Source organism: Oryctolagus cuniculus, chromosome X (genome assembly GCF_964237555.1).
Source record: "Oryctolagus cuniculus chromosome X, mOryCun1.1, whole genome shotgun sequence".
NCBI classification, from domain to species: Eukaryota; Metazoa; Chordata; class Mammalia; order Lagomorpha; family Leporidae; genus Oryctolagus; species Oryctolagus cuniculus.
The window spans coordinates 71,603,922-71,626,915 of record NC_091453.1 but is presented as its reverse complement, the minus strand read 5'-3'; the positions used below and the strand labels follow the sequence as shown (position 1 = coordinate 71,626,915).

The 22,994-nt window shown below is 39.6% G+C and overlaps 1 pseudogene; it reads left to right on the top strand.

The window, feature by feature from the left end:
• Positions 1-21,146: 21,146 nt before the first annotated feature.
• Positions 21,147-21,787, top strand: LOC100339024 (uncharacterized; annotated as a pseudogene).
• The last annotated feature ends 1,207 nt before the right edge of the window (positions 21,788-22,994 follow it).

Sequence of the window (22,994 nt, the reverse complement as noted above, 5' to 3'; positions counted from 1 at the left end):
CATCAGCTTTGGGCACTTTGTTTGCCATCTTGACTCCTATCATTCAATAGAGCTGAGGGCCTATGACATAAGGCCAAGTTTTTAAAGGTAAGATCTGAGAAATTCTTAAACTTGTGTCAATGCCTGGAGTAGAGCTACTGTAGAATGGATCCTGAGACCCCAAAAGCAATAACAGCTATTGATTATTGAGCCTTTACCATGAACTGAGCCTTGTTCTCAGCATGTCATATACTCTCATGTAGTTATATTATTTCATGTGGTTTTCAATACTACCCTGTAAGGAAACGGAAATTCAGAGGGTCTATACCACTTGTCCAAGGTCATGCAGCTACAAAAGGACAGAGCCTGTCAGTGTGACTCCTGGCTTGCATTATTAATCATTACACTGTGCATGCCACAGAGCAGGAGCTATTAAATGGGGTCCCTCATGGATTCTTTTAAGTGGATCTGAGATAGGGACCTCAAATTAAACTGTCAATGGAATATTACTGTATAGTAGAAAGTAAATATTGATACACTTAGCAACATGAATGGATCCCAAAATAATTGTGCTGAATGCAAGAATCCAGACAAAACTGAATATATTCTGTATGATTCCATTTGTGGAAAGCTTTAGAAAATGCAAACAAATCTATAGTGTCAGAAAACAGTTCAGTGGTTTCCTAGAGATGAGGGAAGGGAGGAAGGGATTTTTTTTTCAAAGAACATGCAGAAACTTTTGGGAGGTGAAGAATATGTTCATTATCTTGAGTATAGTGATGGTTTCATGGATGTGTATGTTTCTCATAAAGTCGTACACTTTAAATATGGAAATTTATTGTGGGTAAATTCTGCTCCCCTCTCACTATATATATTATTTACAGAAAACTAATTTACAGAAAAATCTGCTTGGCAACATAGCACAAAAATAGACAAAAGGCAGAGTTCTCAAGTGATTTTTCTATTAGTGGCTAATTGATTTGGTGAGGGAGGCTAACACAGACATTTTAGGGATTAAGTCACTTATCTCAAATATCACTTCAGAAGAGAAGATTTCATTTTTGGGAAGTTTGGAATATGGTATCTTATAGTTAAGATCTCAAGGCTGTGACCTAGTGAGTATGGTTCCTTTTTAAAATTTTAATTGCATAATCCTTCAGTTGGTTACTGGACAAGAGCTTTATAGAAAGTCAAAACAAGAGCTTGTTTGGAGTAGGTGATTTTGTTTTGGAGCTTCAGTGCTGCTTTCTGAAATTAAGATTCTAATCCATATGAAAAACAGGGCTTTTGTTTCTTCATATCTTCTAAAGTGTTACTATCATAATAGTTTTAAGCAATTCGGTTTAAGATGTCAACCTCTACGGAGCTTGGATATGACTGTAGCTTGAAGTTGGAAATTGCTCTGTACAACTTTATACCTACATGGAAAGTTGCTATTTGCGTGGGCAGGGTAAGCTGTTGTTTATGTGATTAGTGTGGGTAAGTAAGGAAAGTATACTTTAGGATAAGTCCTCTATAATATCTGAAATTTCATAATTTTGGATCTAGACTATGTTAAACTCTACCTTCCTTTATTTTCTTCTAAAAGGAAACTTGCTCTAAGAACATTAAACTACTAACAGCCCAGTTTGAACAAATATAATGGCCATGATGATTAGAAATTGTCATCTCCACAGATTGCCCTTTACTATTACTTGGAGGCCATTATATATAATATATATATATACACACACACACATACATATATATATATATATATATAATAGCTACAAAAACAATCAAATACCTTGGAATAAACTTAACCAAGGTAAGCACTTTTATGAATGGGATTTCATTTAGTCCTCCCAAACCTGAGTTAGGTATTATGATCCTTATTCATATTTGAGGGTTAGGAAATGGGAAAAGCTCTTAGAGATTAGGTAATTTTCTGAAATAACTTTCCAAAGGCCACAAATGCTGAAAGTAAGGTTCAAACTTTCCTGTATCTGGCTGTAAACTTTTGGTTTCTTTTTCTCAAGGACTGATAATATATTGTTTCCTTATATATCACACTTGATTAATTGAGATGCTTTTGTAAGGAAATGTTTTGTAGCTAAAGGCACAAGGAGAAAATCTTTATTGAAAAAAGTCTTCAGTAAAAAAACCCTTCCTTATTGTCATTTGCACAGCCTTCTGGTTGGATCATTCTTCTGAGAATCTCCAAAGTACTGAAAAACAGTCCTCCTGTAGTCTAATGGAGGTTAAAGATAGCCATCCAGTCTCTGGATCAGTGTAGAATGGACAGTGTATCTCAGAAAGCATCTGATTCATTTATTTTTACTAAGTTGACGAAGTGAGCTTGCTGTATTAACAAATAATAGCTAACCATTGGTGGTGTACTTACTGTGTGCCAGGAATTGTGATAACTGGAACACGTTATTTTTGGTATTGTTATCTCCATTTTACATATGAGTATGAGGAAACTGAGGTTCAGAGAACTTGAGTAACTTGATTTCGCTTCATGTAGCACAGTTAGGAACCAATTGCAGCATTTCTTCTTTCTCTATAAAGGAAAATATAAAGTTAGAATTATAACTTTGGAAAGATCTCATTAGCTGAGACATACTTTTTATTTTGTATCAGTGAGTCTCAGGAACTGTTAGACTGGCACAGTGCTTAAGTGTCAAAGAATAAAAATCAATTATGGGAAGTAAGTGCATAAATGTAGAGGCTTAGAATAGCCGAAAGAAATCTATTTCTTTTTTTTTAATTAAAATTTCTTTTTTTAAAACTTTTATTTAATGAACATAAATTTCCAAAGTACAGCTTATGGATTACAATGGCTTCCCCCCCCCATAACTCCCTCCCACCTGCAACCTTCCCCTTTCCATCTCTCTCCCCCCTTCCATTCACATCAAGATTCATTTTCAATTCTCTTTATATACAGAAGATCAGTTTAGCATATATTAAGTAAATATTTCAACAGTTTGCACCCACACAGAAACACAAAGTGAAAAATACTGTTTGAGTACTAGTTATAGCATTAAATCACAATGTACAGCACATTAAGGACAGAGATCCTACATGAGGAGTAAGTGCACAGTGACTCCTGTTGTTGACTTAACAAATTGACATTCTTGTTTATGGCATCAGTAATCACCCTAGGCTCTTGTCATGAGTTGCCAAGGCTATGAAAGCCTTTTGAGTTCACCGACTCTGATCATATTTAGACAAGGTCATAGTCAGAGTGGAAGTTTTCTCCTCCCTTCAGAGAAAGGTACCTCCTTCTTTGATGACCTGTTCTTTTCACTGGGATCTCACTCGTGGAGATCTTTCACGTAGGGTTGTTGTTGTTGTGTGTGTGTGTGTGTGTGTGTTTTTTTTTGCCAGAGTGTTTTGGCTTTCCATGCCTGTAATACTCTCATGGGCTTTTCAGCCAGATCCGCGTGCCTTAAGGGCTGATTCTGAGGCAAGAGTGCTGTTTAGGACATCTGCCATTCTATGGGTCTGCTGTGTATCTCGCTTCCCATGTTGGATCCTTCTCTCCCTTTTTTATTCTATCAGCTAGTATTTGCAGACACTAGTCTTGTTTATGTGCTCCCTTTGGCTCTTAGTCCTATCATTGTGATCAATTGTGAACAGAAATTGATCACTGGGACTAGTGAGATGGCATTGGTACATGCCACCTTGATGGGATTGAATTGGAATCCCCTGGTATGTTTCTAACTCTACCGTTTGTGGTAAGTTAGCTTGAGCATGTCCCAAATTGCACATCTCTTCCCTCTCTTACTCCCACTCTTATATTTAACAGCCATCACTTTTCAGTTAAGTTTCAACACTTGAGAATAACTGTGTATTGATTACAGTATTCAACCAAAAGTATTAAGTAGAACAAAGAAACAAAAAAATACTAAGAGGGATAATGTATTAAGTTGTTCATCAACAGTCAGGGCAAGGGCTGATGCGGCTCACTAGGCTAATCCTCCGCCTTGCGGTGCCGGCACACCGGGTTCTAGTCCCGGTCACGGCGCCGGATTCTGTCCCGGTTGCCCCTCTTCCAGGCCAGCTTTCTGCTGTGGCCCAGGAGTGCAGTGGAGGATGGCCAAAGTACTTGGGCCCTGCACCCCATGGGAGACCAGGATAAGTACTTGGCTCCTGCCTTCAGATCAGCGGGGTGCGCTGGCCATTGGAGGGTGAACCAACAGCAAAGGAAGACCTTTCTCTCTGTCTCTCTCTCTCACTGTCCACTCTGCCTGTCAAAAAAAAAAAAAAAAGAAAGAAAGAAAAAAAGAAATCGATTTCTACATTGTTATTTATTTATTTTACTTTATAAAAATTCATTTTATTTATTTTAAAGACAGAGTTAGAGAGAGAGAGAGAGAGAGAGAGACAGAGAGAGAGAGAGAGAGAGAGAGATCTTCCATTTGCTGTTTTATTCCCCAAATGGCTGCAATGGCTAGGGCTGGCCAGGCCAAAGCCAGGAGCCAGGAGCTTCTTTCAGGTCTCTGACATGGACACAGAGGCCTAAGCACTTGGGCCATCCTCTGCTGCTTTCCCAGGTGCTTTATCAGGGAGCTGGATCAAAAGTGGAGCAACCAGGATTCAAACTTGTGCTGATATGGGATGCCAGCCAGCATTGCAGGGAGCAGCTCAATGTGTTAGACCACAACACTGGCATCAAATTCTACATTCTTGATGAGTAAAGGTGAAGGAGACATTTTAATAATTGTCTACAAGTATATGAAAATTTATTTGCCAGTGTGCTTGGCAATTCTGAGGCACCACAAAATTCAACTTGCCTTGTTGTACCACTTAACTTTCTGGGTTCACATCCTGTCTCTGAAGTGTGAACTCCTAGGAATAGAGTCCTGGGTCTTATATTTGCTTAAATCCACCCCTCACCTTCTCCCTTCTGAAAGGCTTTTGGCAGAAGTCCACAATTGGCCCTTGCAGGCCTTTCTTTAATCATATCTGCTCTCAGCTTCGGTTTTCAACCTTTTTTTTTTTTTTGACAGGCAGAGTGGACAGTGAGAGAGAGAGACAGAGAGAAAGGTCTTCCTTTTGCCGTTGGTTCACCCTCCAATGGCCGCCGTGGCCGCTGCGCTGCGGCTGGCGCACTGCGCTGATCCGAAGAGCCAGGTGCTTCTCCTGGTCTCCCATGGGGTGCAGGGCCCAAGTACTTGGGCCATTCTCCACTGCACTCCCTGGCCACAGCAGAGAGCTGGCCTGGAAGAGGGGCAACCGGGACAGAATCTGGCGCCCCGACTGGGACTAGAACCGGGTGTTCCGGTGCCGCAAGGTGGAGGATTAGCCTAGTGAGCCGTGGCACTGGCTGGTTTCCACCTTTTAAGTTTCCAATTTTTAAAATTTTGTGGTAGTATTCTCTTAAATTAATTCATGTTGACTGAACTTCCTTATCACTAAATTTCAACTCTAAATAATAATATATGTACTTTCTTAGGGAGTCTAGGTAGTACTGGTGACACTATGGGCCTTTATTCAAAGTTAACTTATTTTTTTCTCTGCACTAACTTTCCATGAAGTCTACTAAGCAATATATCATCCTTGAGGAACTTACTGTACTCTAGTGGCACACAAAAAAGCAGAATCTTGACCCCCCAGGAACTTAGTTTTCTTGATTAGTAGGGATATATACACAAAAGAAAACTTAGAGATAGCTGTTGCAGCGGGACACTGTAAGATATCTGAGTCATAGGCCTAGGTCTGGAGATGATCAAAGGATGGTCCTGGGAACTTGTATGGTCCCAGTGACTTCATGGAGAAGACATGGCTTGAGATGGACCCTAAAGGACTGGGAAAATTCAGTGATCTTACAGTGGGCAGAAACAATCCACATATAGGAAACATAATTTCTTTCTTTTTCCTTGAATTTTATCTTTTTTTAAATTTCATTTTTCATGAATTTTTAAAAAATTATTTGAAAGTCAGAGTTACAGAGAGGGAGGGAGAGATAGAATGAGAGAGAGATTTTTCCATTTGCTGGTTCACTTCCCAGATGGCTGCAACTGCCAGGGCTGGGCCAGGCTGAAGCCAGCAACCTGGAACTTTTTCTGGGTCTCCTACATGGGTGTAGGTGTGCAAACACTTGGGTCTTCTTCCACTGCTTTCCCAGGCACACTAGCAGGGAGCTAGATCAGAAGTGGAGCAGCTAGTACTCGAACTGGTGCTCGTGTGGGATGCTGGCATCACAGATGGTAACTTAACCCTGCTACCCCACAACGCGGGTCCCAAAACATATTTTCTTATGACCCTAAGTATCTATGGGCAAATGCAATTTACAAGTTTCCCAGCTGCACTCCCTTCTGAGTGAGTAGAAGAAGATGACTTTTGTTTTAGTTTTGAGGAGTCCAACTTTTTGGGTTATTAAGAGTCAAAATTTGGCATTTCATTGAAACAGGACATTATGACTGCAATACCTTGAGTGTCTTAGATAACAAAGAGCTTGCTGAATATGTAAATTCAATTAATCTGATAATAATTTTTTAATGACTATAGACTGAATGTGGTATAATATAGTGAAAAATATATTGTGCGATGTCAAGACCTTTTACTTCTAATCCTAAATAACTGGATGTCTGTATGACTCTGGTAAAACTATCTTCATCTTGATCTCTTTTGTCATTTATAAGCATGAAGCTGTTAGACCCATTAGCCATTCAACCCAGGTGCTATTTGGTCTTCTCAATACACCATTTCTAGAAGGCACTGCCAATTCATTAGAGCTGGCCCAGTATTTGTAATGTATCTGCTATCCTATGGACGAGATTTTTAAGATTCATTCCAGCAGAAAGTTCTTAAGGGATATTTCCAATGGAATAGCATTTTTTTGTTTAAATCTGTGTCTCCTCACCAGATCATAGCCCTGTACTGCACTAGAATTAATTTTTAAAATTGTCATCATTTTGCAAATTGCACATTGTTGAATATACCACCATTTTGTAACTATTATTTGAAATTTCCTCCCTTTTTAACATGTCAAAAAGTGGGAACTAGCCCTTGTCTCTCCCAACATCTGAGAGGATCAGCTTTGAGGATGCCAGAAGTGACCTCTCATTAGGTTCTCTGGAAATATCTGCCTTCAGGGTTTGCATTCACCCCGAGGTAAGTCCTTCTTTTATTACTAGCTTACTGCACAGCTTTTGGAATGTCATCTCATCTTTGTAGGTCTGATTTGTCCAACTATGCATGTTAAATAAGTGGACTGTAGGAACTCATCTAGCTTTGATATCCTGGTATTCTTTGAGGTGTAAATGATAACATTAATTATTATATGTCTTCATGGAGAAGAGAGTTAGGATGGACTAAAGGGCAGAAGGCCTAGGAAAGGAAAGAGGCACTGACATTTTTATGGAGAGTAAAGCATTAAATTAAAGCAATAGAACTCTGACAAGTAGAATTTTGGACACAAACCAACTGGTGAGGGAGAAATGTTTTGGGGGACCTGGACCTTCAAGGCATTCTTGAAATCACATCTAATTGGTGTGCTTTGTTGCTGTGTAGTTTCTCATATTCATTCTGAGTATGGTGGACACTTGGGTTCCCTCTCACATTTAGGCAATGGATTTCATTTTATCTTATTCTATAATAAGAGATGGGAAGGTAATGTGTGTTTGGTGTGATAGCTAAAAATCATTTCCCAGGCTAACATCAAGGAGATTCTCCCTGTTTTCTTCTGTGAGTTTTATGATTTCAGATCTTATTACAAAGTTGCCTACTCATTTTGAGCTGTTTTTTTTTTTTTATATGGTATAAAACACAGATCCAATGTCATCTTTTTGTGTGTGGAAAATCAGCTTTCCCTCTCACCATTTATTGAAGAAACTATCCTTTCCTCATTGTGCTTTTTTGGTGTCTTTGTCAAAAATTAGTTGACTTCACATGATTGGGTTTATTTCTGAGCTCTCTATTTTGTTCTATGTGTCAATGTATCTGCTTTTATGCCAATACCACAGTGTTTGGATTATTATGGTTTTGTAATATAGTTTTTTTTTGACAGGCAGAGTGGACAGTGAGAGAGAGAGAGACAGAGAGAAAGGTCTTCGTTTTGCCTTTGGTTCACCGTCCAATGGCCGCCGTGGCCAGTGTGCTGTGGCCGATGCATCATGCTGATCCGAAGCCAGGAGCCAGGTGCTTCTCCTGGTCTCCCATGAAGGTGCAGGGCCCAAGCACTTGGGCCATCCTCCACTGCACTCCCAGGCCATAGCAGAGAGCTGGTCTGGAAGAGGGGCAACCGGGACAGAATCTGGCGCCCCGACTGAGACTAGAACCTTGTGTGCAGGCGCCACAGGCGGAGGATTAGCCTATTGTGCCACAGCGCTGGCCTGTAATATAGTTTTAAATCAGGACATGCATTACCTTCAACTTTGTTTTTCTTTCTTATAGCTGCTTTGACTATTTCAGGGCCTTTTGTGGTTCCGAACAAATTTTAAGATTGCCTTATCTTTCTGTGAAGGATGTCATGGGGATTTTGGTAGAGATTGCATTGAATCTGTGTATTGTTTTGGATAGTATGGGCATTTTAATCATGTTGTTTTAATCCATGAGCACAGATATCTTTCCTTTTATTTTGTATATTCTTCAGCTTTGTATGTAGTTTTTCAAACTATTTTCGTTACTACTTGATAATTTCACATTATGTTTGTATTTCAGTAGGTAAATTTATTTCCTTAATATTTTTATTGGATCCATGGTATTCTGTTATTTAAACTTACTATAATTATTAAGGACTTAAAATCATTCCAAACTTTGGACTTCGGGGTGAATTACACTTTCACATGCTCAATATATGCTTTGTAAACTGATTTGAATAGTTAATCCTTTCTGTTTCAAAAGGACATATGATGTGGTATCATTTCTCACTTGTAATCTTGTATCTCAATCTCAAGTTTTTTATGCTTGGTGTACTAGATATAATTGTTTATTTTCGTTCAAGCTTTGGATCTGACAGCATGTTTGACAGCATCTCTGTCCCAAAGAAACTACTGGCTTTGTGCTGTATGAGAATAATACTTAAACATAGCATCTTATTGATCCCAACTGCTCTTCCTTCTTCACTTCTAAAAGTCTGTGAAAAAGAGTGCAAGTGGCCCCCAAATCACAACTTGGCAAAGTTGAAAATGATTTCGAAAAGATGGTAAAAAATCAGTTTATATCTTAATTTTAGTGGCCAAAGCAAGACAAAGTGCGTAATGTTCATGGAGGTTGTGAAATATGGCAAAATTCAGGAAAGGAGTTTCTAGTTCCAAATAAGATGCTGACTTGCTATAGGACCTCCAACAAATCACTTCCTCTTTCTGAACTGATTTTCATTATCTGATAAATAAAGGGAGTGGTAATGATGTGAACTTTCTGGGTTGAAAAGCCCAAGAATCTCTGAAGAGTATAATACATATGTATTTCACAAGGGAAAAAATAATACATATGTATGAGCATGTGAAGATGGTAGGCCTAGAAGGTTAGCATTTGATTAAGGCAGGCATAATTTTGTATTTTTTTCATAAATTTATTCCTGGTATCTGATAGATGATAAATGTTCAGTAATTCTTTTTTTAACCTTTTCTTGGTGTTGAGAACACTTAAGATCTACTCTTTTAGCAAATGTCAAGTATACAGTACAATATCATTAATTACACTCTCCATGTTGTACATTAGCTCTCTAGAATTTATTCAGCTTACAAAACTCAAACTTTTTACTCTTTGACTGATTTCTACCTCTCTTTCCTTATCCCTACCCTTGTTAACTTCCATTTAACTATCTGCTAAGGAAAAGAGAAAACATAGTTTTAAAAAGTTGCAAGGAGCTGATGCCATGGCGCAGTGGGTCACAGCCCTAGCCTGCAGTACTGGCATCCCATATGGGCACCAACTCCAGTCCTGGCTACTCCACTTCCAATCCAGTGCTCTTCTAATGTGCCTGGGAAAGCAGGGAAGAATGGCCCAAGGCTTGGGTCCCTGGACCCACATGGGAGACCTGGAAGAAGCTCCTGGCTCCTGGTTTCGGATCAGCGGTTGTGGCCATTTAGGGAGTGAACCAGTGGATAGAACTAACTCTATCTCTTTCTCTCTCTTTCTCCCCTCTCCTTTCCTCCCTCCTTCACTCTCTCTCTCCCTTTATTCCCTCTCCCTCTCCCCTTCTCTGTAGCTCTTTCAAATAAATAAAGTAAATCTTAAAAAAAAATTGAAAAGATTAGAGGGTGAAGTCTTCCAGTGAAAGTGACATGAATCCTATTATTTAAGTCATACCAATCTGGATTCCAGTGAATTTTCACAGTGTCTAATCTCTGCTTCTCTGTTCTTCTTCTGTTACCCAATTACACAATCTTTTAGTGCCCTCAGCATTTCTGGTATTTTGGGGGGGAAGTGAGGGAAGGGCTAACTTCCTATATAGCAAGAGTAAGGGAATAGGGCAGATCCCATTTGGAGTTCAGATATACATACCATAAAATATTTCATGTTAGTCTTGTGAGTCTAACTAATGTGAAATTTTGTGTACAGGAGAGTGCAGGTGGTTGGGCATGGTTCATGTCAGGTTAAATAACTGGCTTTATTGAGTCATATATAACGCATCTATAGTCGCTAGGATAGATTTTTAATGTAGTGTGTTGCGGGGGGCTATCCTGGGCCCCATTCTAATTCAACATTCTCATTGCTGAATTAAATGAAGGCATAGGTAAAATAGTGATCAAATACACAAATGGCACAAAGCTAGGAGGAATAGTTGATACATTTATTTTCAGAAGCAGGATCCAAAATGTCATCTTGTGCTTGATATGGCTTTTGTTCTGTTTGAATTAGGTACATAGCAGAAACAGGAGGTATCTGAGGGTAGGAGTCAGAGGTTCTTTACCCATTATCATTACTATTCATTAGTATTTTACCTCTAGTACAGTTTGGTCAGATAATATCTTGATAACCAAATGTGTGTGTGTGTGTGTGTGTGTGTCTGTGCGTATATCACAAAGCTTGTTTAGATGTGAGTTATTGCACTAGATAAGAATTAATATCGTAAGTTAGAGAGTTGTACAACTAGGGCTAACATATATCTTTAGAATTTTCCTTTGGATTTCCAGCAGGGAATAGCTCGTTGCTTCATAATTTGCAGTCCCGGGTTAAAAGGAACAACAACAAAATTCTGGTCATTAGTTCTTCTCTGTAGGACCTTTAAGTATGTGTGTAGGGAACAGCAAGCATTTACAAAAATTACTTCCATGTTGCATAGTGTTGTCTGACAAGGGCCAAAGGAGAGGTACTGAAAATATAGCAGGAATCCTAGGAAAGGAGGGAGAGAGTGATGGCATCTGATCTCAGATAGTCAGGGAAGTCCTTCGGAAGGAGATGGGAACTTGATCATAGTTTCAAACTGCTGAGGACGTCCACTCTAGCTTTTCACTTTGAAAGAACTAGTTTTGTGGAAACTTGTATCCTTTACACAGGATGGCACAGGGCTATCAAGAAAGGATAAGTCACAGCCTGAAGCTATTTGTAGGCCTGCTTACTAGGCCTAATGAAAGGGTTAATTTTAGAGCATTTCTTTCTTTCTTTTTTTTTTTTTTTCTCAGTTTGTTCTGCCAAAGAAATAGGAGACCCCTACTGTTCTCTGGCACCAGCTGCATTGTTCTACTAGTCAGGAAATGAAGCTGAGACTATCCCCTTGGCTCTTGGCTGTGGGATAGGGAGAAAAGAGCAGGTGCCAGAGCGTATGTATTGAAAGAGTCCAGGGGTCCTTTCACCAGTCAATTATTCTTTAATGGCAGATACTCAGGACAAATACTGTGAACCAACAGCTGCCAACAGTACCCTCTCCAGCAGTTGGAGGGTACTTCTGGGTAAGTATGAGCTTGTTGTGCCTTTGGCATTATACTGTCAGGACAAGTCCCCACTGCCAGCCAAACATTTCACCTCAACAACAGTTAAATCTGAAAAAATGTTGATGAATAATGAAATAATCAGTAATTAATACCCTTTAGAACTAATTATTAAATATGTTCTAAGTAGGGAAGTATTTCTGAAAGGACCATGACTATGGATTTTCAAACTTATGATAACACTGTTTGAGTCTCAGATTTTGGGAGTCTCCCTAACTTGTCTGGCTGCAGTTTCATGTTGAACCTTGCCCTTACCCTTATTGGAGCCAAGAGTCCATAAATGTGGGTTCTTCTTCTGACTTTATCATTAGTTTTCAGTCTTCCCATGTGAAAAATGAGTGCTTAGCTCACAGTGTGCAGTTGAGGTGGTGGTGGCTACTTTTTGAGAAAACTGCAGGTGAAGGTTAGTAGGCTCCACAGATATAAGGTGGAAATGTTACTATATAAACTTCATTGTGCAAGCTAAGAATATTTGGAAGCTGCTTTTACTTGAATATCCAATCTGAAAAAAATCTTTGCCTCCAGATTAAAAGTCCTCTGATCATGGCTATCCCTGTCTGGTGTTTGTGGGTGCCCTTCCTCCCCTTTCTCTTCTTCTCCTATTCCCTATTCCACTCCTCCTCCCACCTACACTTCCTTGCCCCCCCAACCCCCACTGTAAAAAGAAAGAAAGAAAAAAAGAAAAGCCAAATCTCTTGGCATAGATTCTTAGGGAAACAGAGAACTTTCAAATGTCAGGGTACAATATCCTTATTAAGATTCTTACTCTACTTTGCGGTTCAAATTTAATTTAATTACATGTATATATTTATTTACTTACCACTCACTTTTTTCACAAAGGATTTGAGGCATCCAAGCCTCAAAATACAGTTTTGTTCTTAACTGTAGGGGGTGTTCAAACCAAAGAAGACTGAATTCATTCACATCTTCAACGGGAAAACATGAAGTTGCTGTACCATGCAGCAAAAACGGAAGTATCGTCTTTTCCACTTTACACAAAAAGTTATTAACAGTGATGACTCAGATATTTCCTGTGAAATCTGTGTGAGCAAATTCATTAGTCTTACATAAATTGAATGGCTTACCCTAACTTTTCAGCTAGACATATCACGGGATTGAAGAAATATAAACAGAATTTTGCTCTGATGCCGTTCATTTACACAGACCATTGGGAGAGAGTCTGTGGCTGAAGTCTCCATAATCATAGAGTATAATATCTATGTTTTGAAAATGTCTAATTAGAAGCATTGGGTATATCTGTTACTAATTTTGATAAACATGTGTACAGGGCTAGCTAGGAAGAAAAAAGTTAACTACATTGCCAACAGTCAAGAACATGACTTTTTCCTTAAAATTGTTATACCTCAATGTACCCACTGGGTACCAAATTCCTGTTACATACTATTGATTCAGCAGATTTCTCTCTCTCTCTCTCTCTCTCTCTCTCTCTCTGTATGTGTGTGTGTGTGTGTGTGTATGTGAGTGTGATTATTAGTGCTCTTTCTGATAGGACTGTAGAATGATTGAGGGCAAGGTACCATGTCTTTATCCTGTGTTTCCCCATCATTGGTGCCATCATTAGTGCTGGTTAGAGGCTGTATTTTCCTATGAGGAAACTAAGTTTTACAGCCAATCTTAATTTCTGGGGAGGTACAGTGTCCATTTACAGTTTGCAGAGTCTTACTTTTTTTTTTAAAGTTAGGTTGATCTTTCCATAAAATAATTAATAAATATTTCATTTTTTGCATATAACAATGCCTACAATTTGTCTTGACAGATATAAACAGTATAGATATGTCATGTGTCAGTTGATCAGATTTTGCATTGCTTTTTTGGGAGATATATTTAATTCTATTCTGTTTTGTTTTATTTTTGAAAGACTTATATATTTACTGAAAGGCAGAGTTAGAGAGGGAGAGACTGAGAGAGATCTTCCATCTTCTGGGTTACTCCCCAAATGGCAGCAACAGCAGGGGCTGGACCAGGCTGAAGCCAGGAGCCAAGAGCTTTATTTGAGTCTCTCATATGGGTGACAGGGGCCCAAATATCTGGATCATCGTCCACCTACGCCCACCTGGGGTGCCAGCATCTCAAGTGGCAGCTTTATGTGCTGTGCCACAATGCTGGCCCCTATATCTTTCTATTTTAAAAGTTTTGCATACATTGTTATATAAAAATCTACACATACCTAATGCATATAGTTTTGTGAGTTTGAATATATGCATACACCCATGAAACCATGACTACAATCAGGTTATAAATGTAGTCATGTTGTTTTGATGAAAGTCAAGATATGTATTCTTACTTTAGTGCAGTTGGTAGTTGCTGGGTTCCACATCCTCTTGAGGTGATGTATGACTTGACATTTGCATGCACTCACTCATGTTGAGATCTTTGAAGTGGTATTCCTGGCTCAGATAAGGGGAAATTCTACTGAATTCTGTAAAGCAGTTGGTTGACTCAATTTCCTTCCTGACCCAGGTCCCTCTTAGTATTATTCATCAAGGAATCCTCTTTCTGTTGTAGAAAGGCTAAAATGTAGTGACTTTACCAAGATAATAATTGTTGACTTTTTGTGCTAGCAGAAGCTTCCAGTTTTTGAAATGGCAATAAAGAATTTAGCCTTGCTTGCTTCAAAAGTGAACAAAGGGGATTAAGGGAAGAAAAAGGAATATAGGTATAGTTGATGGAGAGTTTTTCAGATACAACCTGCCCATGGTTGTCTTTTGTGGTCTAAGCATTTTTAAAAAAACAAATGAGAAGTAAGGATATTTATCTTGGGAATTTAATTGCCTTTTCTTTATTTTTATTTTATTTTATTTATCTTTATTTTCTACCTCTCCTGCCTTTCAGTATTTCATATTACACCTGGTGCCCTCATCTTTTTTTCTGCTTGTAAACTCCTTGAAGGCAGAACTCATGCCTTTTTATCTGCCCATGCCCAGTACTCAATATACTATTTTGCACAAAATAGGAACTTTATACATATTTATTCTTTTTTAATTTTTTGACAGGCAGAGTGGATGGTGAGAGAGAGAGACAGAGAGAAAGGTCTTCCTTTGCCATTGGTTTACCCTCCAATGGCCGCCGCGGCCGGCGGGCTGCGGCCAACACACCGCGCTGATCTGATGGCAGGAGCCAGGTACTTATCCTGGTCTCCCATGGGGTGCAGGGCCCAAGCACTTGAGCCATTCTCCACTGCACTCCCAGGCCACAGCAGAGAGCTGGCCTGGAAGAGGGGCAACCGGGACAGAATCTGGCACCCCGACTGGGACTAGAACCCAGTGTGCCGGCACCGCAAGGTGGAGGATTAGCCTAGTGAGCCACGGCACCTGCCATATTTATTCTTTTGTAGTACATTGAAATCTTTCTTCCCTTCCTCAAGATTTTGGAGTGTAAGCAATCAGTTAAAGGATTTTTTTGCCAAGGTAACATCTATGCCATAGCAAGCGTCTTTAGTATTTCACTCAAATTAGCTATTGACAGAATTTTCTATACTGATAGATTAACCAGAGAGGGATGTTTTAACAATAGGGAACCTTGAGGGCATTGTGGCATAGTGGGTAAAAAAAAATCCCATTTGTGTATTGGTTCATGTCCTGGCTGCTCCGCTTCCCATCCAAGTCTCTGCTAATAGCCTTGGAAAGCAGTGGAAGATGGCCCAAGTGCTTGGACCCCTGCACCAATGTGGGAGACCTGAATGAAGCTCCTGGCTCCTGATTTAGGCTTGGCCCAGCAGTCAGTGGCCGTTGTGGCCACCTGGGGAGTGAACCAGTGGATGGAAGATTCTCTCTCTCTCTCTCTGTAACTCTGACTTTCAAAATACATAATATATAAAATAGTAAAAAAATCAAGGGGAAAATTCTGAGCTGCCCTCAATGAAAAGACACTGTTTATCATCAGAGCTAAAACACTACCAAATGGATTTCAGGCACTGTGGTGATTAGAAGGTTGTGGAGCTGCTTGACAAACAAAGGAAGGAGCCTCTTCTGGAGATCTTGAAGTCATATTCTTTGTTTGACCTTTGTTTTTCCTGCTTGTAATGGTGGCCTTATTCTCAGGGGCCCTAAAATAAGTGCCAATGGAACTTGCATTGTGTGTTTGTGTGTATGTATGTGTTTGCAAGCATTTCAAACAAGCTTAACCATTTTGGAGAGAATCAAATTCATAGATATCATAGAATTTTCTTTGTATTCTCACACAATGAAAGTGACTGGTCTCTGAAACTTGCTGGGTGCAGGAAGAGAAAGAGAGGTTGTGGAAGATCTGCAAACATGGAGGACTCATGGTGGAGGTGAATTCACACATGGCTATGTGGTATAATGTAACAGGAGGCCCCAAAGACTTTTGTGACTATAAATATTCTGGTTAATTAACCTCACTGGTTAATCTATCAAGTGCAGGTAAATAATATCAATAGCTAATTACAGTCATATTTCTTAGACTTGCTGGTGTTCTGAAAGCTCAGTAGCATTAATCTAGTAGTCTATGTATTAAGGCATTATCTCTCTGGATGGCCACTGCTAAAGTGAAGGTTTTTTTCCTATTTATTTATTTTTCTTTCTTTAATTTTTAAAATTTTAATTTTAATTAGTTGTTAACAGGCTTGTTGTGGTTTGTAGATACAATTCTAAGAACATAATGATATTCCCTTCTTTTCCCCCTTCTCTTCCTCCCACCCTGCTTCGGTTTAACTGAGGAAGAGAACTTAAAAGCACATTACCATAAGTCAGGTAATTCAATTCTTTTTACCTATATTAACACAGTTAATCCTCACAGCATCTCTATGAGGTCCTATATCTTTACTTCATAAGTGGGAAAACTGAGGTATGCAAAAGTAACTTGTCCTACATTACACAGTTAATAAGGGAGAGACTTAAGATTTGAACCATGGCAATCTATCTCCTCAGTATATCTATTTATCTACTTCAATTTGAAGGTTATGGGACAATTTTGGATTCCAAGCAACCAGACAGGGAGTTGTTGCAATGATCCCAGGTATGAGTGAGATCCTGAACCTAAAAGGTAGTGAAAGTAAAGGTAGAAAGAACATAGGGAGTGACCAGGGCAAGGAAGAATTTGTATGAGGGAGGTAAAGTTGGCAGGAATTTGATTGAATATGATCTTAGATAGGCGATAAAAGGCAGAGTCAGAAGTGACTTTCATGTTTCTCTGGTTGGGTATCTTTAGGGCATCGAAGTAGAGAGATCTAGAAGGAACACAGAAGCTTAAAAGGGAGACCTTGCTTGAGCATAGTTTTTATATATATATATATAAATGTATATATATATATAATGTATAGTTAGATAAAGGAAGTAGACTGATGATATAATCCTAAGGAACATCAACATCTCCAGGAGCAGGCAAAGATTAAAACTCAATGAAGAAAGCAGAAAATGTGCTGTTATGGAAACTAAGGGGATACAATGTATCAAAAAGGAAGGTGAAATCATGACTGTCAAATAAAACAAAGAAGTCCATTAAAGGGGCTGGCGGCGCCGCTCACTAGGCTAATCCTCCGCCTTGTGGCGCCGGCACACCAGGTTCTAGTCCCGGTCGGGGCACTGGATTCTTTCCCGGTTGCCCCTCTTCCAGGCCAGCTCTCTGCTGTGGCCCAGGAGTGCAGTGGAGGATGGCCCAAGTGCTTGGGCCCTGCACCCCATGGGAGACCAGGAGAAGCACCTGGCTCCTGGCTTCGGATCAGCGCGGTGCGCCAGCCGCAGTGTGCCGGCCGAGGTGGCCATCGGAGGGTGAACCAACAGCGAAGGAAGACCTTTCTCTCTGTCTCTCTCTCTCACTGTCCACTCTGCTTGTCCAAAAAAATAAAAGGAAGTCTATTAAAGGAAAGATTGGAAAAATACATTGCATTTGGCCGGTCATCCACAGCGGAGGTAAGGAGTATCATCGGAATATTGGAGGTGGAAGTAAGACTGCATAGACTGAAGAGAAAATGGAAGATGAGGAAGTAATGGCACTGCAGGTGGACAAGTCTATTCACATATTTGTTTCAAAGAGGAGAAATGTAGGAAGATGGAAGGTAGGAGCTATGGAGACATAGAAAGTTTCTTTGTTAGGTTTATAGGCTGGAAGAGAGTTGAGAAGTTTTATAGGCTGAAGGAATGGAGGGGATTGTCAGATAGAGTATGGTCCTGGAGAGGGTTAGAAGGGATGGCACCCACAGTGAAATTGAGGGAGCGTTGTCAGGCAATTTTATTTTTATTTTTGATTGACATGTGAAAATAGTACATACTGGATTGGCTTAATGATTAAAAATTATTACTTATATATTTACAAAAGCAGTAGTATGAGATAGGGAGGGAGAACTCCGGGAAGGCTTGCCTACAAAATCAGTTCCCTAATAAGGCTGCCTAACAACTTGGCTCTGATACGATCTTGGTTGTTAATAAGCAATTTATCCAAAGAGGAAAATGGAAAATATCAGGTTCTTATCCAGAATAGGAGTAATAAAACTATTTCAAGATGTTTGCTTTAGGGAGAAGGACTAAAATTTAAATACTTCACTTGGGATTTGGAAGCAGAGTCAAACAAGTCCTTTGTTGTATGCGATTTGGTATATTTTTAAAGATGGTAAAATTGCCGGCGCCGTGGCTCACTAGGCTAATCCTCCACCTTGCGGCGCCAGCACACTGGGTTCTAGTCCCCGGTCGGGGCGCCAGATTCTGTCCCGGTTGCCCCTCTTCCAGGCCAGCTCTCTGCTTTGGCCAGGGAGTGCAGTGGAGGATGGCCCAAGTGCTTGGGCCCTGCACCCCATGGGAGACCAGGATAAGTACCAGGCTCCTGCCATCGGATCAGCGCGGTGCGCTGGCCGCAGCGCTCTGGCTGCGGCGGCCATTGGAGGGTGAACCAACGGCAAAAAGACCTTTCTCTCTGTCTCTCTCTCTCACTAGCCACTCTGTCTGTCCAAAAAAAAAAAAAAATAAAGATGATAAAATTATCTCAAAAGTTACTTTAGTAGCAATAATGAGAACAGACATCAAGGGCTTCAAGACTAGGGAGGGAAGAAAATAGAAGTGTGATTTTTTTTTCCTTTTTACTCTTTGAGTGTTGGTATCCCAGCCTATGACTCCACATTAATAAAAGAGATCCAAATATTAGCTCCTGTTGACTCTTGGAAAAACATGTTAGGAAAGAAAAAGCAGAAGTTTGGTAGTCAGGTAAGCCAGGATTCTATGGTTATATCACTTAGCTGTATATAACTTTGGTCTAGTTACTTTACCTGAGCTTTAGTTTTATCATCTGTAAAATGGGGATAATGGTACTTACATTTCACAGGACTCAGTAAAACATTTTTAAAACTCATGAGCCATTCTTGCTTCTCAAGGATAAGTCCTACTTCATCGTGATATATGATCCTTTTAATACACGGTTGGATTTGGTTTGTTAGAATTTTTGTTGAGGATTTTTGTATCTAATGCGCATCAGGGATATTGGCCCATAATTTTCTGATTTGTTGGGTATGACCTTTGCAGGACTCAACTCAAAAATTGTAAAGTGGCAGATGGACTTTGTTTTACATGATGTTAAAACAAAACAAAGAAACAAGCAAACCGTTATGAATTAAAAATTGTCTACATTAAAACAGTGAGGAATTTCACTTAAATGTCTGACTTTTAGCTCTTGGAAAATGAAAAGCTATGATGACAATACCATTTAATAGCAGTGACAGACTGAAGCTGATTATCAGCTCTTCACTGGAAATAAGGATTTAGATTGCTTTTCTGAGCCTTCAGGGTACTTGATTTTGTGACTCTTGTGGGTATTCTTTCTTAGTCATAAATTGTAAAACAATGATGATTTTAAACAGTTTAACTAACTGCGTACAGTTGTCAGGGATGGGGCTATTAATGTGAAACATCACAAAATCTAGCTAGTAAATCTTAGCAGGCCAGAATGTTGATATACTTTTCAGAAACATAAGATAGTTTTCTTTGAAGTAGAAACTTCCTCATAATAGCTCTTTTCAAGTTTTATGTCATTCACCCTCCAATTTGCCACATTTAACTTGAGACATCATTAAATCAAAGTTAACATTCACCATGTCTTCTTAAATATTCCCAGATATTCTAATGAGAGAGAGAGAGAGAGAGAGAGAGAGAGAGAGAATGTGCTGTGTGAGGTATGCCACCTTTGATTTTTGCTTTCCTCATGAGAAGGCTCAATACATCAATGATGTTTTCAATACCTACCTCACACAGGCTGTATACCTCAGGACACAAAAGAGAATTTTGATAAGCAGAGGAGATGTTCTAAACATGTCACTTTCAAATGTGAAAAATGCCAAGGTGAATAATTATTTGGAGGCTTTGGAACAGCTAGTTAGTAATTTTGACTAGAGCTTTTGGCTTAGAGGAAGGAAGAACACGTTTCAAGTTTCTTGTTCATGCATTCATTTTACACCAAGAACTTTTCTAGTGCACTGACCCAGAGAAATCTTATCCTTCCTTTACCCAATACCTATCCCAGTCCTTTCCTCTGATAATGAAACATATATCTGAGTAGGAAATTTTCTTCTAGTTATTTGCTGAAAGTAAATAATCAGACCGGCAGGATGAAAATGAATAATTCCATCAGTTTATGTGTAGAAAACATCAAAACAGAATGTATATTTTGCTTTAGCCACCAAGCCACAAGATAAATTCTAAAATGAAATCAGGTCTAACCATGGAAAGATAACTAGCATGTTGGCTTGCTAACACATTGAAAAAAAATGAATTAATTGGACCAAATCATAGTTTTTTAAAACAATATATTTTTATTTACTTGAAAGAAAGAGACACAGAGAAAAATGGAGAGAGACCAAATCTTAGTATTTTTTAAAAAGGTTAATATATTTTATTTCTTAGAAAGAGAGAAATGAGGGAAGGAAGGAGAGAGGGGAAAGAGGGAATGAGAGAGATAGAGATCTCCCATTTGCTGTTTTGCTTCTTAAAGGCTCACAACATCTGAGACTAGGCCAGGCCTAAACCAGGAACCAGGAACCAGAAATTCAATCTGAATCTCCCCTGAAGGTAGCAGGGATGCAGTTACTTAATGTGCCTCCCAAAGTGCACATTAGCAGGAAGCTGGAATCAGGAGCAGAGCTGGGACTCAAACCCAAGCTCTGATACAGGATCTAGACATCCAGAGTGGCCTTCTGACTGGGCTGGATGCCTGCCACCCAAGCTATAGTTTTAATTGACTTTAGGTTGTTTTTTTGCATATATCTTTATATCACTTTTTTCTCTGCTTTACTGTAGGAATCCTGTCCAATTTAGTATTTTTTTTTTTAAAAGTCAAGGCCATATGAAAGATCTTTGAAGGTACTTGACATTCAAATACATCCATTATCTAGTTCTACCTTCTGCAAACATCATCACCACTCTTCTGGGATTGTTTGCCAGTCTGTAGGTCACACTGATATTGACATCAGCTTTTTTATCTAGAAAATACACTACAGTGTTTATTAGTAACATAGCTCAGGCAGACATGTTAGTTGGCTGTAGCATCTTTTCTGCCATGATTCAAGACATGAAAACGAGTGAAACATTATCATCTTCATTTTAATCAAACTTGAGGCAGAATTTCCAGAATGTCAGTTCCTTTTTACTCAGCTGTGTCAGTCTTGAGGCCTTTCTGATCACTTTCTTTCCAACAGAAACATGCTATATAAGGACTGTTAGATGCACCAGGATGGCTTTAAGATCACGCGGAGTGCTATGATTACTGAATATTTCCTTTATCAGCTGGAGTGATTCAAAGACCTTAGTGTCTCTTCTCTTAGCATTCACAGGCAAGTTTTACTGTTGCTAAATTTCTGTAATGGTGCCACAAGACTCCTGAAATCACTTATTTGCCCAGTTGGATTATTTTAGAAAGTCTACAATGTGTATCTTTTTTATAAAAAAAGATATGATGCCATATTTTTTAGTCAAACACTAATCTAGATGTTGTTTTGAAGGTATTTATTTTATTTTATTTTATTTTATTTTTGACAGGCAGAGGGGATAGTGAGAGAGAGACAGAAAGAAAGGTCTTCCTTTGCCGTTGGTTCACCCTCCAATGGCCGCCACGGCTGGTGCGCTGTGGCCAGCGCACCGCGCTGATCCAAAGCCAGGAGCCAGGTGCCTCTCCTGGTCTCCCATGTGGGTGCAGGGCCCAAGAACTTGGGCCATCCTCCACTGCCCTCCCGGGCCACAGCAGAGAGCTGGCCTGGAAGAGGGGCAACCGGGACAGAATCCAGTGCCCTGACTGGGACTAGAACCCAGTGGAAAGTATTTTTTTAAAAATTTTTAAAATGTATTTATTTGAAAGTCAGAGTTACACAGAGAGAAGAGAGGCAGAGAGAGAGAGGTCTTCCATCTGATGGTTCACTCCCTAATTTGCTGCAATGGCTGGAGCTGCCCCAATCTGAAGCCAGGAGCCAGGAGCTTCTTCCAGGTCTCCCATATGGGTGCAGGGGCCCAAGGACTTGCGCCATCATCTACTGCTTTCCTAGGCCATAGCAGAGAGCTGTATCAGAAGAGGAGCAGCCAGGACTCGAACTGGTGCCGATATGGGATGCTGGTGCTTCAGGTCAGGGCATTAACCCGCTGCACCACAGCGCTAGCCCTGAAGGTATTTATGTAGATGTGATTTATGTTTATAATTAGTTGACTCTAAGTAAAGGAGATTGCCTTTGACAGTGTGAGTAGACCTCATCCCGTCAGCAGAAGGTCTTAGGAACAAAAATTGAAATTTTCCAGGAAAAGAAGGAATTCCCCTTCAAGACTTTTACATAGAAATCCTGATTCAGGCTACTGATCCGCCCTACAGATTTCAGACTCAAGACTTCCACACCAGTTCTTACCTAAGACTCTGTCATGATCTTCTTCCATACTAGTTTTTGGGCATTCCAGTCTTTAAAATCACATGAGGTGATTATTTAAAATAAAAACAAAAAAATTCATTTCCTATTGGTCCCGTTTCTTTGGAGAATCGTGGCTGATATTGATTCTGATGGCAATAATCATTATAGAAGAACATTATATATATGTGTATATATATATATTTAAGATTTATTTATTTACTTGAAAGGCAGTGAGAGAGAGAGAGAGAAAGAGAGAGAGAATATGAATCTTCCAGCTGCTGATTCACTCCCAAAATGGGTGAAAT